At 48.6% G+C, this 14,788-nt stretch overlaps 1 protein-coding gene across 8 annotated transcripts in view; it reads left to right on the top strand.

Annotated features, from left to right (window-relative positions):
* The window catches only part of LZTS3 (leucine zipper tumor suppressor family member 3), a 145,256-nt gene that overhangs the window by 90,536 nt on the left and 39,932 nt on the right, over positions 1–14,788 (top strand). Inside the window, exon 1 of one of the 8 annotated variants that reach the window (XM_065597269.1) lies at positions 3,776–4,490. The exons of 3 other annotated variants lie outside the window; for them this stretch is intronic. The gene's annotated coding sequence lies outside the window, so the exon portion shown is untranslated. Of the gene's footprint in view, positions 1–3,775; positions 4,491–14,788 lie in introns of those variants that run through there. 4 more of the 8 variants (XM_065597270.1, XM_065597276.1, XM_065597274.1 and 1 more) reach the window with 4 other exon arrangements.

The raw sequence follows: 14,788 nt of genomic DNA, 5'->3' as shown, positions 1-14,788 counted from the left end.
TGCCTGACTAACCTAATTGCCTTCTATGATGAGATAACTGGCTCTGTGGAGTAGGGGAAAGCAGTGGACATGTTATTCCTTGACTTTAGCAAAGCTTTTGATACAGTCTCCCACAGTATTCTTGCCAGCAAGTTAAAGAAGTATGGGCTGGATGAATGGACTATAAAGTGGATAGAAAGCTGACTAGATCGTCTGGCTCAACGGGTAGTGATCAATGGCTCCATGTCTAGTTGGCAGCTGGTATCAAGCGGAGTGCCCCAAGGGTCGGTCCTGGGGCTGGTTTTGTTCAATATCTTCATTAGTGATCTCAAGGATGGCGTGGATTGCACCCTGAGCAAGTTTGCAGATGACACTAAACTGGGAGGAGTGGTAGATATGCTGGAGGGTAGGGATAGTATACAAAGAGACCTAGACAAATTAGAGGATTGGGCCAAAAGAAATCTGATGAGGTTCAACAAGGACAAGTGCAGAGTCCTGAACTTAGGAAGGAAGAATCCTATGCACTGTTACAGACTAGGGACCGAGTGGCTAGGCAGCGGTTCTGCAGAAAAGGACCTAGGGGTTATGGTGGACGAGAAGTTGGATGTGAGTCAACAGTGTGCCCTTGTTGCCAAGAAGGCTAACGGCATTTTGGGCTGTATCAGTAGGGGCATTGCCAGCAGATCGAGGAACGTGGTCTCAAGTTGCAGTGTGGGAGGTTTAGGTTGGATATTAGGAAAAACTTTTTCACTAGGAGGGTGGTGAAGCACTGGAATGGGTTACCTAGGGAGGTGGTGGAATCTCCTTCCTTAGAGGTTTTTAAGGTCAGGCTTGACAAAGCCCTGGCTGGGATGATTTAGTTAGGGATTGGTCCTGTTTTGAGCAGGGGGTTGGACTAGATGACCTCCTGAGGTCCCTTCCCTGATATTCTATGATTCTATGTATTCAAATTGGCACGGCCTGATGAAATGCACCCTGAGGTACTTAAAGAAGCAGCTGAAACGATCTCGGAACCGTTAGCTATTATCGTCGAGAACTCATGGAGGATGGGTGAGGTCCCAGATGACTGGAGAAAGATACTATGTTTGCCCATCTTTAAAAAGCAGAAGAAAAGAGGACCCGAGGAATTATAGCACAGTCAGATGCAGGATGCTGGAACAATTTGTATAGTGGGGGTGACGAGAGCCCTTGAACCAAACTGCAAACCCTGTATATAATGGAAACCACTTCAAGCCACGGGGCGTGGCAGCACCCTTAGTTCCAGCAGCTATAGTCAGATGACCTTCTATACCTGAAAAGATACTGGAACAAATTAATCAATCAATTTGTAAGCACCGAGATGATAATAGGGTTATAAATAATAGTAAAGATGGATTTGTCAAGAACAAATCATGCCACACTAACCTAGTTGCTGACCGAGTGGATGGGGAGGAAGCTATAGATGTGATATATTTTGATTTTAATAAAGCTTTGGACACAGTCCCATATGACTTTGCTCATAAGCAAGCTAGGGAAATGTGGTCTTGATGAAATTACTGTAAGGTGGGTGCACAACTGGTTGCAAAATCCTACTCCGAGTAGTCATCAATGGTTTGTTGCCAAACTGGGAAGACCTATGTAGTGGGGCCCCACAGGGGTCTGTCTTGAGTCCAGTACTAGTCAATATTTTCATTAATGACTTGGATAATGGAATGGATAGTACACTTTATAAAATGTGTGGATCCCCACAAGTTAGGAGGGATTGCTAGCACTTTCATAGAATATCACAGAATATCAGGGTTGGAAGGGACCTCAGGAGGTCATCTAGTCCAACCTTCCTTTGGAGGACAAGATTAGAGTTCAAAATGACCTTGACAAATTGGAGACATTTTGGTCTGAAATCAACAAGATTTAATTCAGTAATGACGAATGCAATGTACTACACTTAAGAAAAATGCAAATGCACAACTACAAAATGGGAATAACTAGGTAGGCAGTAGCACTGCCAAAAAGGACCTGGGGATCACAAATTTTTTTGTGGATCACAAATTTAATACGAGTCAACACTGTGATGCATATTAACAGGAATGTCATATGTCAAACACAGGAAGTAATTGTCCCGCTCTGCTTGGAACTGGTGAGGCCTCAGCCGGAGTACTTTGTCCAGTTCTCGGCATCATGCTTTAGGAAAGATGTAGAGAAATTGGGGAGAGTCCAGAGGAGAGCAACAAAAATGATAAAAGGTTTAGAAAACCTCACCTATGAAGAAAGGTTAAGAAAAACAACCTGAGCATATTTAGACTTGAGAAAAGAAGACTATGTGGGGACCTGATAAGCTTGTTATAAAGAGGACGGTGATCCATTGTTGTCTGTGTTCACTGAAGGTAGGGTAAGAAGTAATCATCTTAACCTGAAGTAGAGATTTAGGTTAGATATTAGGGGGGAAAAATCTAACTTTAAGGAAAGTGAGGCTTCTGAGGAAGGTTGTGGAATCCCCATCATTGGAGATTTTTAAGAACAGGTTAGACAAACACCGGTCAGGGATGGTCTAGGTTTACTTGATCCTGCCTCAGCACAGGGGGATGGACTAGATGACTTCGTGGAGTCCTTTCCAGCTCTACATTTCTATGATCAGTGTTTCTGTCATTGCAAATGGTCCTACAGTGGAAGATGCTGTTTTCCATCTATTCTGTGTTCTTTCAGTGATGGTCTCTGTCTTCTCCCTCCATCTTTGATCATCTCGAGGGGTTCCAGAAGAGAACCCCGTGTTTTAAACATTCTTAGCCAGCTGCAATCAAAGATGACCAGTCTGGGGGCGGGCGGGAGTTTGTTTTGGGAGGGGGGTTATTTTATTTTATTTTATTTTATTTTTTGCTTCAAGGGTTGCCCAGTCACTTCCAGCTAAAATAAACCTTCTTGTGATTGGTGGAGGAAATCCCAGCACTTTGACAGTTACCACCCGTTTGCACATTCTTTATGCCTGCCTAAAGGAAGAGCTATCACTAGCCCTACATTTGCCCACAAACTGAGCAAATGGTCAATATAGCTAGTGGTCAATATAAATTAGGATAAGTTCCAGTTTTCATTTGAACTCTTTTTGTTCCCCCCCCTCCCCCAGTTGTTCATAACTTTCTCAAAATTCCGTGTTTGGTTGAAATGTTGTATACTTGGTCTATGCCCAAAGGTTGGGATTTTTTTTCAAGGTAATAAGTTTGAGCTAAATTGATGGAGCTGTTTTCAGTTATTTGAGTATGAGGAAAATCTATGATTCCTCAAATGTCAAACTGGGTTTCATTTGTAGATCTTAGTGAGACTTTTTTTAGATGAAGTCACATTGAAAATAAAATTAGGCAATTTTAAAGTTATGTATGTTTAGTCTGCCTCAAAATCAGAACTTAGAGTAGGTGCCTGCAAACTTTAGTAGGTGCTCAAGTTTGAAAATTGGGGCCCATGAAGATTAGAAAGCTCTTCTGATGATTTTTAAGTACCTTAATTAATGATCTTTTTAGCATAAATGAAAATTTTCTGCCAAACTAAGCAATGGTACTTTTACACTGTCCATTAATGAGTGACCAAAAAATCTTTCAGCCATCTTTCATCCTTTCTGGTGGGTCTGCCACTGGAGTATATATGCAGTGTTGTAGCCATGTCGGACCTAGGATATTAGAGAAACATCTTTTATTGGACCACCTGAAGTATATTTTAACATTGACGTGTGGAGGGGGAGAAGAGGAGTGGCTTATATGTGGGCGATAGATTGTGTGGGTTTGGGGCCGGTTTTCTGAAAGTGAGTAGTGAGTTTAGGTGCCGGATTTTCAGAGGCTGTGTGTGAGCACTTAAAATCAACCCCCTGTAAGGGGTCTCAGGTTGAGTCCACCAAAAAGTAGGCACCCAAAATCACTCTGTAAAATCTTGGCGTTAACTCCTGAGCCGGCCATGGATTAATTCCACAATGATTTTTTTTTTCAAAGCTTGCATCCTGCAAGGAAAGAGTTAATGAAACTTAAGTGCTTGGAGGGAGCAGTTCCCTGGTATTAGCCAATGAGAGGGGACAAAGGTTCAGCTCTGTGCCTGTGCTGAGGTAACAGGTGATTTGTTGTTTACAACATGTAGTTTTGTAGAGTCCCCTCTGGCACCAGGCAGGTAGAGAGGATCTTGCAGCCCTGCCAGGAGAGCATGGGAGGAAAAACCTCTTGATCGCGGAGGTACATGTGCAGCTAGCTTACTTTTGCTGAAAACATTTTCTGCTTTAGTCTCTTAAAGGAAGCTCTGGGTAAGGTGACACTATGGCGCTCCTTTGTTAGAGAGCACGCTTCCCAGGAAGGGTGGAAACAGCAGAGAGCAGCCAGTCTGGACACGGAGTACAATGCCTTACCGTCCTGTGTCATAAGGGAAGAGCATCTATCAGTCAACTCAGTGGATTGTGTTAACCAGGAGCATTGCTACGCTGGGATGGACAGAGAGGAAAGACATACCCCAGGTTTACGACTGTTCTGACCATTTTTGTGTGGTGAAGGAGTTGGAAAGATTGGGTATGGTATTGTTTTCATTTCCTGCCTAATTATGAAAGGTGTAGAAAACATGACCTGTGAGGGAAGATTGGAAAAACTGGGTTTGTTTAGTCTGGAAAAGAGAAGACTGCAGGGGGACATAAGTTTTCAAGTACATAAAAAGTTGTTACAAGGAAGAGGGAGAAAAATTGTTCTCCTTAACCGTTGAGGATAGGACAAGAAGCAATGGGCTTAAATTGCAGCAAGGGAGGTTTAGGTTGAACATTAGGAAAAACTTCCTAACTGTCAGGGCGGTTAAGCACTGGAATAAATTGCCCAGGGAGGTTGTGGAATCTCCATCATTGGGGATTTTTAAGAGCAGGTTGCACAAACACGTGTCAGGGATGGTCTAGATAATACTTAGTCCTGCCATGAGTGCAGGGGACTGGACTAGATGACCTCTCGAGGTCCCTTCCAGTCCTCTGATTCTATGATTCTAAACAGCAGCCACTTTTCACTCCAGGGGCAGCTGCTTTTTGAGACATGAGTGTAGCGTTGTGTGTATGTATTTATACCGCGCTGAACTGTGTGGTTTGTGGGTGCACCACTGCTCTCTGCTGGAGAGAGTCAAAACTGCTCTACTGTGTACCATAGGGCCTATGCATGGAGCTTTAGTATAAGGGGTAAGGAACTGGGCCAGTGGAATAGTAGGATCTGACTTTGGAGCTGTCGCAGAGACGTTTTGAATATGTGGAGCATACAGCGATCTGATATGACACTACCGCATGTAGGAAGCAAAGGAGTTGCAAGTTGTAACTGAGAATGTACCCTATGCTTTGTAAAGTCCTTTGGTATCCTTCAGCTTGAAAGGTGTTGTCTGAGGCTTAGATAATACTCCCTTCCATTCCTGTGTCGTGCCTTTTATTTGCAGTGTTTGTGCCATTCTTACTGCAGAATGTAGTAGAAATGCAAACGATTCAGGCAACCCCAATACAAATCATAAGATCTACTATTTATGGCAGCAGCATTTTTAAGCAACGTAGGAACTGGCTTATTCTCCAGTCAGGCCGCTCCCATCCAGGGAGGGATAGGAGGGAAATGAATAACGAGAAAGTTTCCATTGGTAGTGGTGTGTTGCAGGGCTGCAGGTGGGAGCTGTATCAATGCCCTTGAAATTCCTTGTGCCCAGTTAATTATAAATCGAGGCTGGATTCACAATACTGAGTTGTTAAAGCCTTGGCGAGGGAGGCGGCTTGTTCTGAAAATGGGCCTGGTTTGTAAACACACCTTGAATGTTTTTTTTCTCTCTACCCGTGAGAATGTTGGGGAGGCTGACATCAGCCAGCTGGCTCTGTGTGTGTGTCCCACCGTGGAACAGGAGATGAGACTGGTGGCTCTGATCCTCAATGGAGCTACACCAATTCACATCAGCTGAGCAGCTGGCCCGTGTACTCCCAATGCTTTTCACAACTCACTGGTTTAATAGACACCTCATTGCATTCCAAAGGGATAATTTATAAGAGGGTTCTCAACCAGGGGTACGCGTACCCCTGGGGGTACGCAGAGGTCTTCCAGGTGGTACATCAACTCATCTAGATATTTGCCTAGTTTTACAACAGGCAACATAAAAGCACTAGTGAGTCTGAAATTTTAATTTGTACTTACAATGACTTGTTTATACTGCTCTATATATTATACACTGAAATGAACATACAATATTAATATTCCAATTGATTTATTTTATAATTATATGGTAAAAAGTCAGAAATTTTTCAGTACTCATGTGCTATGACACTTGTATTTTTATGTCTGATTTTGTGAGCAATAGTTCTTAAGTGAGGTGAACCTTGGGGGTACGCAAGACAAATCAGGGTCTCGAAAGGGGTATAGTCGTCTGGAAATTTTGAGGGCCACTGATTTAGAATGTAAGAACAGCTATACTGGGCCAATGGTCTGTCTAGCCCAGTTCCAGGTGCTTCAGGGGGAATGAAGAGAATGGGACGATTATCAAGTGATCCATCCCCTGTCATCCAGTCCCAGTTTCTGGCAGTCGGAGGTGTAGGGACACCTGGAGCCTGGGGCAATGCAGAACCCATGTGTGATTGTAGAACACGGTCCTTCAGGCCACTCCTTGCCTTAACAAAACAACACTAAGGTGCTGTGCAGCCCATGGACATCCAGTGAGTCACACTTGTCTAACTGAGGGCAGAATTGGGCCTGTTAATTAACCATAACTGGGCAACATGCCTGAGTAAATTCCTGAGAGGGTGGAAATCCCCATTCAAACATAAGGCCCAATCCTGCAAGGTACTGACCCCTTCAGTTCTCGTGGAGTGGAAGGTGCTTGGCACTTTGCAGGATCAGGTCCTTTGAAAGCTGGGATTTACTTTACTAATCACTAGAGAGTCTCCCTCTGCCAGGGGATATCTACACTGGCTGTTTGCAGCCACATCTCAGCTCCCTTGTGCTGCTCGTGGGGCACAAACGGGCTGGATCGCAACAGAGAATCTGGCCTTTAATCTTCTCCAACCTGTCCTTCAGCGCTGGAACATTTATTCCATTTACATGGGGCTGATTTGTGCCAAGAGCATTTCATGCTAACTCTATGAGCCCCCAAGGATTCAGCACTGCTTAGCACTTCTGTGGCGCTTTCCCTCAGGAACACTCAAAGGGCCGTACCAAGGTGAGCACCAAGCAGTATCCCTGTTTCTCAGATGGGGGAAACTGAGGCACAGGCAGGTCAAGGGACTTGCCTAAGGTCACACAGGGATTCCGTGACAGAGCTCAGAAGGGAACTCAAGTCTTTTAACACTGTCTTCCCATTGGTCCACCCTGCCCTGCCCCTCCCACCGTTCCAGTGATTTCATCTGACTTTAAAATATAGTTTTGACTGGACTTTGTCTGCCCTATGCTGATTGGCTCTCCAGCTCTCGCTCTCCCCCTTCTTCACGGTATCATCACCTCAGCTTCACTCCACCCCCACCTCTGTGACCCTTTTCTTCCTTGCCCTGTCCCCCTCTGTGCTGCTTCCTGGGGTACCCAGGGTTGTAAGGCACCTCGCTACCACCTGGCCTGTGCCTGCAGGGAGTCAGCTCCCAACTCCACTGGCAATGCAAGCACTCCCCTCTCGGCCTACGCAGGCCCCACTACTGGTTAGCGATAGGTGCACTCCAACTCCAACCGTCTCCCTGGAGTGTCCAGCCTCTGGTCCACCGGACACTCGCAGTATTCACAGATCTGCTGCTTCCAAAGAAGCAGGACACTCCAGCTTTCCTTTAGATCACCACTCCGCTTCCCACACTGCACGTAGGTTTGAAATCCAGTCGAAGTGTATGTAGCAAAGCAGAGAGATTCAAGCAAAAGCAAGTACAAGTATTGGAAACAGACTACATATGAAATAAAATCATAACACGCTCCAGAAGCTAGACTTAATTAACAAGATACTCTCATCCAATAGAGTATTGCTCCCCCAAAATCCCTGCAGCACTTTGTAGCCAGGCTGGTTATGACACCTTCTTTCATGAGACCAGCATGCTGTCACCTTGCCTTCTAGGTGAAGGATTCAGCATGTCTCTTTGCTCTCCACGATACCAGACCAATCTTTTGTTTGTATTCAGACAGGACACCCCTCTGTTGTTTGTTTCTTTCTGTAGACTTCTGTTCTGGTAGATTTTTGCAATTTCTCCATTTGCACCTGGCTCAGTATGCAAATAAGTCTGCAATACACAAATAGCCGGAGTAGGAGCCAGGTGTCAGTTACCCTCACCTGAAAGGAACATCTCTGAGGTATATCACCTCCTGGTAACCTGCCTTAGTCTGGTCTACACTAGAAAACTAGGTTGGCATAACTACGCCACTCGGGGGTGTAAAAAATCCACATCCCTAAGCAGCGTAGTTAAGTCAACCTAAGTCCCCATGTAGACGGTGCTAGGTCCACAGAAGAGTTCACATTGGCTTGGTCAGCCACTCACATGTTCACAGAAACCAAACCGACCGGTGAGGTCCTGGTCATCTTTGAACCTCAAGGACAAACAACATCGCTGTGCCGCTGTAGCGTTTTAAGTGTAGACAAGCTCTTAACTCCAAGACCCTAAGAACATATTTTCAGTCTAGGTACAGAACTCCTTATATAGTATCTGTATGTACATGTCACACTGATTATGCTGGCTAGTGGGCTACTGGCTGTCAGCAGAGACCTCACATCCGGCCTTTGATGACCTGTTATGCAGATATCTGACCCAGGGGTTCCCTGTAAAACCCTATGTACTCCCTGTGCCCTCTACCAGTTGACACCAAGGGTCCCTGGATCCACAGGGGCCGACTTTTCAAAGTGCCAGGGGGTGACCAATCCCCAGCTCTGCCTCAGACCCCACCCCCACTTCCCCCCTTCCCCCAAGGCCCCACCCTGCCTCTTCCTGCCCCTGCTCCACCCTGCCCCACCTCTTTCCGCCCCCACCCTGCCTCTTCCCATCCAGTTCCTCCCCCTCCTCCCCCAGAGCCTCCTCAATGCTGCGAAACAGCTGATCATGGCAGGCAGGAGCAGGGCCGGCTCCAGGCACCAGCCCACCAAGCATGTGCTTGGGGCGGCGCCTGGAGGGGGGCGGTACGGCGGGGCGCTCCGGCCCGAGAGCGGGGCTGCGACTGGGCTCGCCGCCCTCCCCGCGGCGCTCCGGCCGCCGGGGAGAGCGGAGCCGCAGCGGGCTCGCCGCCCTCCCCCTGGCACTGGTCTGTCCCCCCACACACACCTGCGGCGGGAAGCAGAGCGACGCAGCGGGGAGCCAGCGGAGTGGAGCAGGCTGGGGCTGGGTGAGTGCAGGGGTAGGTCTGACCCCTGCTGCCAGCGTCAGGCTCCCCCCGCTAATCCCCTGGGCCGCATCCATCGCTGGGGGAGGTGGCTTGGGAGAAGGGGTGCAAAAAGGGGGCGGGGTGGGGGCGGGAAGAGGCAGGGGCGGAGGGAGTTGTCCCTGGCCCTGCACCCCCCTAGGAACGTCCCTGCCCCTTGCAGTGGGTGCACCCCACAGGGGGGCCCGCTGGGGGATGGAGCTGGCCACCAGCACTGCTGCATACGAAGTCCGCAGCTGCGTAGGGCTCCATGAAAATTGGGACAATTTGGTGCCCCAAATTTCATGGTGCCCTACGCAGCTGCATATTCTGCATATGCCTGAGGACAGCCCCGGCCGTATAGTTCACAAAACCAGCTTGAAGAGGGATGATCTTCTTAAAAAGAAAGGCCAAGACCCCACCCTCTTTGCCAACAGAACCAGGAGATGTTGGCAACCCTTGTGAAGGAGAAAGGAAGGGCTCCATACTGGGCTAACTAAGGGAAATTTAATGTCCAGTGATCTACGGGAGGTCAGACTAGAAAGGTGGTCTAATGGTCCCTTCTGACCTTAAACTCTAGGTGCTCCCTGTAAACATCCACAAGGCCACTTCACTTGTTCTCCTTCAGATCCCTCCTGAAAACTTCCTTTTCTGTGCTGCCTACAAGAAACTTGACAACGGTCAGGCTGCTGGTGTGCAGAGAGCCCTGCCCATCATGGTGACTGGAATTGTCTCATTGTTCCCTTGTAATCGCCCCCATCTGTCTGTACCCATCTCTTGTCTTCCGCTTAGATCAGAAGATCTTTTGGACAGGGGCCATGCTTTTTTTGTTGTTCTGTGTTTGTACAGCACCTAGTGGGGCCCTGGGCCGTGACAAGAGCTCCCAGCCACTACGATAGCACTGATAATAATAAAGAGTAATGCAGCTGTGAAGATTAGCCTCTCCAGAAACTAAACTCTGGAGGAATCAGACTGTACCTGGAAGCTTCTGCAAGATCTATCTTACATTTTTTTATTATGGGCTGCGGGCCAGGTTTACAAAGCGCCGGATTCTGACGGTCCTAAGAGCATTGTGCAGCATTTTACTCCACAACTAATCCCAGGGCATCGTAAAGCAGGGTGTTACTCAACATAAGATGTAGGGCCAGTTAATCCCCTTGATCCACAGCAGAGCTCCTGCCGATAGCAGGAAGAGACTTACACAGAGATCAAGGGCAGCATGTGTTCCTGGTGTAGTCACGGTGGGCTTTCTGAAAGCCCTCCCCATTGGCTTAAACTGTGCTCTCACTGACTCCAGTGGGACTTCACTTTTGCAAACCACGCCCTATACACCTCTACCCCGATATAACGCGACCCGATATAACATGAATTTGGATATAACGCAGTAAAGCAGCGCTCTGGGGGGGGGGGGGGGCTGCGCACTCCGGCGGATCAAAGCAAGTTCGATATAACACAGTTTCACCTATAATGCGGTAAAAAAAAATTTGGCTCCCGAGGACAGCGTTATATTGGGGTAGAGGTGTATTTTAGGGCTTGCTAGTCTTTGTATCTAGCTAGTCTTTGTAAGCATGTGTCTCCTATCTCTGTTACCCTCCTTCATCCCCTGTGATCATCTTGCACCCCGCTTTATCTTCAGTTGGATTGTAAGTTCTTCAAGGCAGCAGGAACTGGCTTCCAGTGTGTGCATGCCCCCTGTGCCCAGCACACTGGGACCTGATCTTTGTTGGGGCCTCTGGGTGCTCCCACCCCAAAAATCCCGTTGCAATTAGTGGGGTAAAAGTGATGCTGCGCACTTTGAGAACCCCTGCTAGCTGGCTATTTACAGGTGATTACCCAGTATGTGCACTTCATTGCAGTAACTGTATGAGTTAGGTCATTTTACCCCTAAATTATTTGAAAATCTTGCTAACTTTAAAAGGCGCAGATCTGCTCCAATGAGCTACAGAGGGGGAAGCGCATGATCAATGTCTCTGAAAATCAAGCCATTGCTGCTGAGCAGTGATACCTCCTCCACCCCTGCTCCATGCGTCTCTGGCTCCTACGGCCATGATAGAACCTTTAACCTTCTAACCTACCTGCCTGACCACTGTTCTCCAATAGTGGACAGGACACACAGGGGCAGTAGCGTAGTATAGAATCACCTTTTTTATTGTATTGATGACAGCTACTTTTTGCTCATGTACATGGCTGTGTGTCCCGTCCCCCCCCCGTGCTGAGTAAATTTAAGGTTGTTTCATTACGACTTTGTCATTTGCCATCCAGCAAATGCCTTGTCTACACTAGGGACAATAAACAATCAGAGGCCCTAGAAGGCTTGTAGAACGCTTTGTGTCCATGCACCAAAATGCCCCGAGAGGTCTAATAGCTGGGTAGCACAGCCAGCCTTCCGACAGGTTTAATACCTGGTTAGAGCTTCCCCAGTTCATTCGGAACCAGTTTTGTCCCAGTGTGGATGCTAACAAGCTGAAACAGTACAGCTAGTCCTCCTGCTACTGGCCTGGCACCATCTCCCAGAATACACTGCTGCTGGGAGCTGAGGCGGGCGTTGTAGGATAGGTCCCCAGAGGGCACGGCAGTTAAAATGGGTTGGGGGAGGTTTGGCATGGCTAGTGGGGACTCACTGAGCCATTTGTTCTTAAATGGGTTCAGTTACAGCTCGTTCACTTTTCTAGGGTGGTTATGGCCAAAATGGAGGCTTAGCATGTCCAGAGTCTCCTGGACAAAGGCTCTAGGTGTACATCTACGCTGCAGTGAAATACCCGCGGCTGACCCATGTCAGCTGACTCGGGCTAGGGCAGGGGTGGGCAAACTTTTTGGCCCGAGGGCCACATCGGGGTTGCAAAACTGTATGGAGGGCCGGGTAGGGAAGGCTGTGTCTCCCCAAACAACCTGGCCCCTGCCTCCTATCCAACCCCTCCCACTTCCCGCCCCCTGACGGCCCCCTCAGAACCCCCAACCCATCCACCACCACCCTGCTCCTTGTCCCCTGATCGCCCCCTCCCGGGACCCCCTGCCCCTAACTGCCCCCTCAGGACCCCACTCCCTATCCAACCCCCCCTGCTCCCTGTCCCCTGACTGCCCCCTCATCCACTCCCCTACCCCCTGACAGGCCCCCTGGGACTCCCACGCTTATCCAACCCCCGCCCCATCCAACCGCCCCCAGCTCCCTGTCCCTTGACTGCTCCCCGGGACCCCTTACCCCTTATCCAACCCCACCGGCCCCCTTACCATGCCGCTCAGAGCAGCATGTCTGGCAGCTGCGCCGCCCAGTCGGAGCCAGACACGCTGCCGTGCTGCCCGCATGGCTGTGGGGAAGGGGGACAGCAGGGGAGGGGCTGGGGGCTAGCCTCCCCGGCCGGGAGTCAAGGACCAGGCAGGACGGTCCCATGGGCCAGATGTGGCCCGCAGGCCGTAGTTTACCCACCTCTGCACTAGGGGCTGTTTAATTGTGGTGCGCACATTCAGGTTCGGTCTGGAGCAAAGGCTCTAGCACTATCCCCTTTCATGGGGCCCCAGAGCTTGGGCTCCAGCCGGAGCCTGAATGTGTACACCACAGCCCCGTAACCCGAGTCCCACGAGCCCAAGTGTGCAACATAGACACACCCTAGTGGTTATTTAGGAACCATCCAGGAGGGAACTGTGCAGATTCAAGACTAGTTTCTTCGCAAAATGATCCCTTGGCATCTCCAAGTCGAAAGCAGCAGCACCAGTCGGTAAGAGAGAGATTCCAAGCCTGAAAAGCACAGGCGGGTTATTTTTCTCCCTGCAGGTAGGAGAGAACTGACTGAGCCTTAGCGCGGTTTCATTCCTCCGCCAGTTTTGGGTCACTTGGGTGAAGTTGTTTCAATATGTTGACGGAGGAGGAGGATGTTGGGGAGATGGGGGGGTTCAGACTCAGCTGTGCTGACTCTGCCTTGTGTTGCTGGCTTCTAGTGAGATGTGGCCAGCACTTCGGGGGGAGGGGGCAGGAGAGGTCACAAGGGGCTGCAGACCCAGCCAAAAGGTAAGTTTTTGAATTGATTCGTGTTGCTGAGAGGTGTGCTTTCAGCACTATCTTACCAAAGCTCTTGCTCCCAGGTTAGAATCAAAGTTTTTTCAGACCACTTTAAGCAGCGGACCTGGTGGCTCTGAAAGGCAAACCGGAATGTTTGTGTTAAAACAAACGCAACTGGACTAGATCCTGCCAGATGCTCAGTCACAAACATTAGCAGCATTTCAGCCCCACACCTACCCCCTTTCCCATCTTCTCTTTCTCTAACACCACTTCCCTGCGGTCCCTTTACTGCTCTGCTCACGCCTGCTGGTGACCTGGGAGGGCATTCAGACCTCTGTGGCTATGGAACAAGCAAGTCTTTCCTTGATCACTTGCCGTGTGTTTTTATTTTTTTGTTTCACTTTCTCGTTTCTACCACACAAGGAAATAATGTCTCCATTAGTCACACTTCAGATGAAAGTGCCAAGGATTGCAGGGTTGCCAGCTCACGGTTTGACAGCAAATCTCATATCTTTCTGCTGGGCCGAAGGATCACGTAAATTGGAGAGAATCTCAGCTTGCAATTTAAAAAAATAAATAGGTTTCTAGGCCCTATGTTGTGGGGAAAAGTCAGAAAACATGAACCTTAAAAGCTCAGACACCAGCAAGCAAATACAAACACCACCAAGTTGTTCTTTCGAAGCCAAGCTTATGATTTGGAAGCGGTCCAATGCATGATGTTTAATTTTTGAAAATCATAATTGGTGTGGAGAAAGTAAATAAGGAAGTGTCATTTACTCCTTCTCATAACACAAGAACAAGGGGTCACTAAATGAAATTAATAAGCAGCAGGTTTAAAACAGATGAAGTATTTCTTCACACAACACAGAGTCAACCTGTGGAACTCTTTGCTAGAGGATGTTGTGAAGGCCCAAGGGTTCAAAAAAGAACTAGATAAGTTCGTGGAGGATAGGTCCATCAATGGCTATTAGCCGGGATGGGCAGGGATGGTGTCCCTAGCCTCTGTTTGCCAGAAGCTGGGAATGGGTGACAAGGGATGGATCACTTGTTGATTACCTGGTCTGTTCATTCCCTCTAAAGCACCTGGCATTGGCCACTGTTGGAAGACGGGATACTGGACTAGATGGACCATTGGTCTGACCCAGTATGGCCGTTCCAATGTTCTTATTATTTGGGATTGGCAATCCTGGGAGCGAGGCACAAGAAACTCCGCTTCCTCATGGCTGCAGCGTCCTGCTTTCTGAGTGAGTGGAAATGATCCCACTTTTTCCGCTGGCCCTACCCTGCATCCTGACAGATTGGGCTTGGAGGGAACAGAGCAGGGATCTGATCCACCCTGCGTCACCAGATAACACTTAGGGCTAAGGATCTGAATGGGGGAGGGGTCAGCTGCCATTTTTGGCCATTTCCCTCCCTTGGCTTCAGGGACAGCAGGAGCCACCAAGCAATCTACCCTAACCCTAAACTCTAAAAGCCCGGGGATGGTCAAGGGGGGATAATAGCTGTTGACTGGGTCTCCTTCTCT

This window comes from Chrysemys picta, chromosome 5 (genome assembly GCF_011386835.1).
Source record: "Chrysemys picta bellii isolate R12L10 chromosome 5, ASM1138683v2, whole genome shotgun sequence".
Taxonomy (NCBI): domain Eukaryota; kingdom Metazoa; phylum Chordata; order Testudines; family Emydidae; genus Chrysemys; species Chrysemys picta.
Note: the sequence above shows the minus strand (reverse complement) of the source record. Positions and strands in the feature narration are given on the sequence as shown.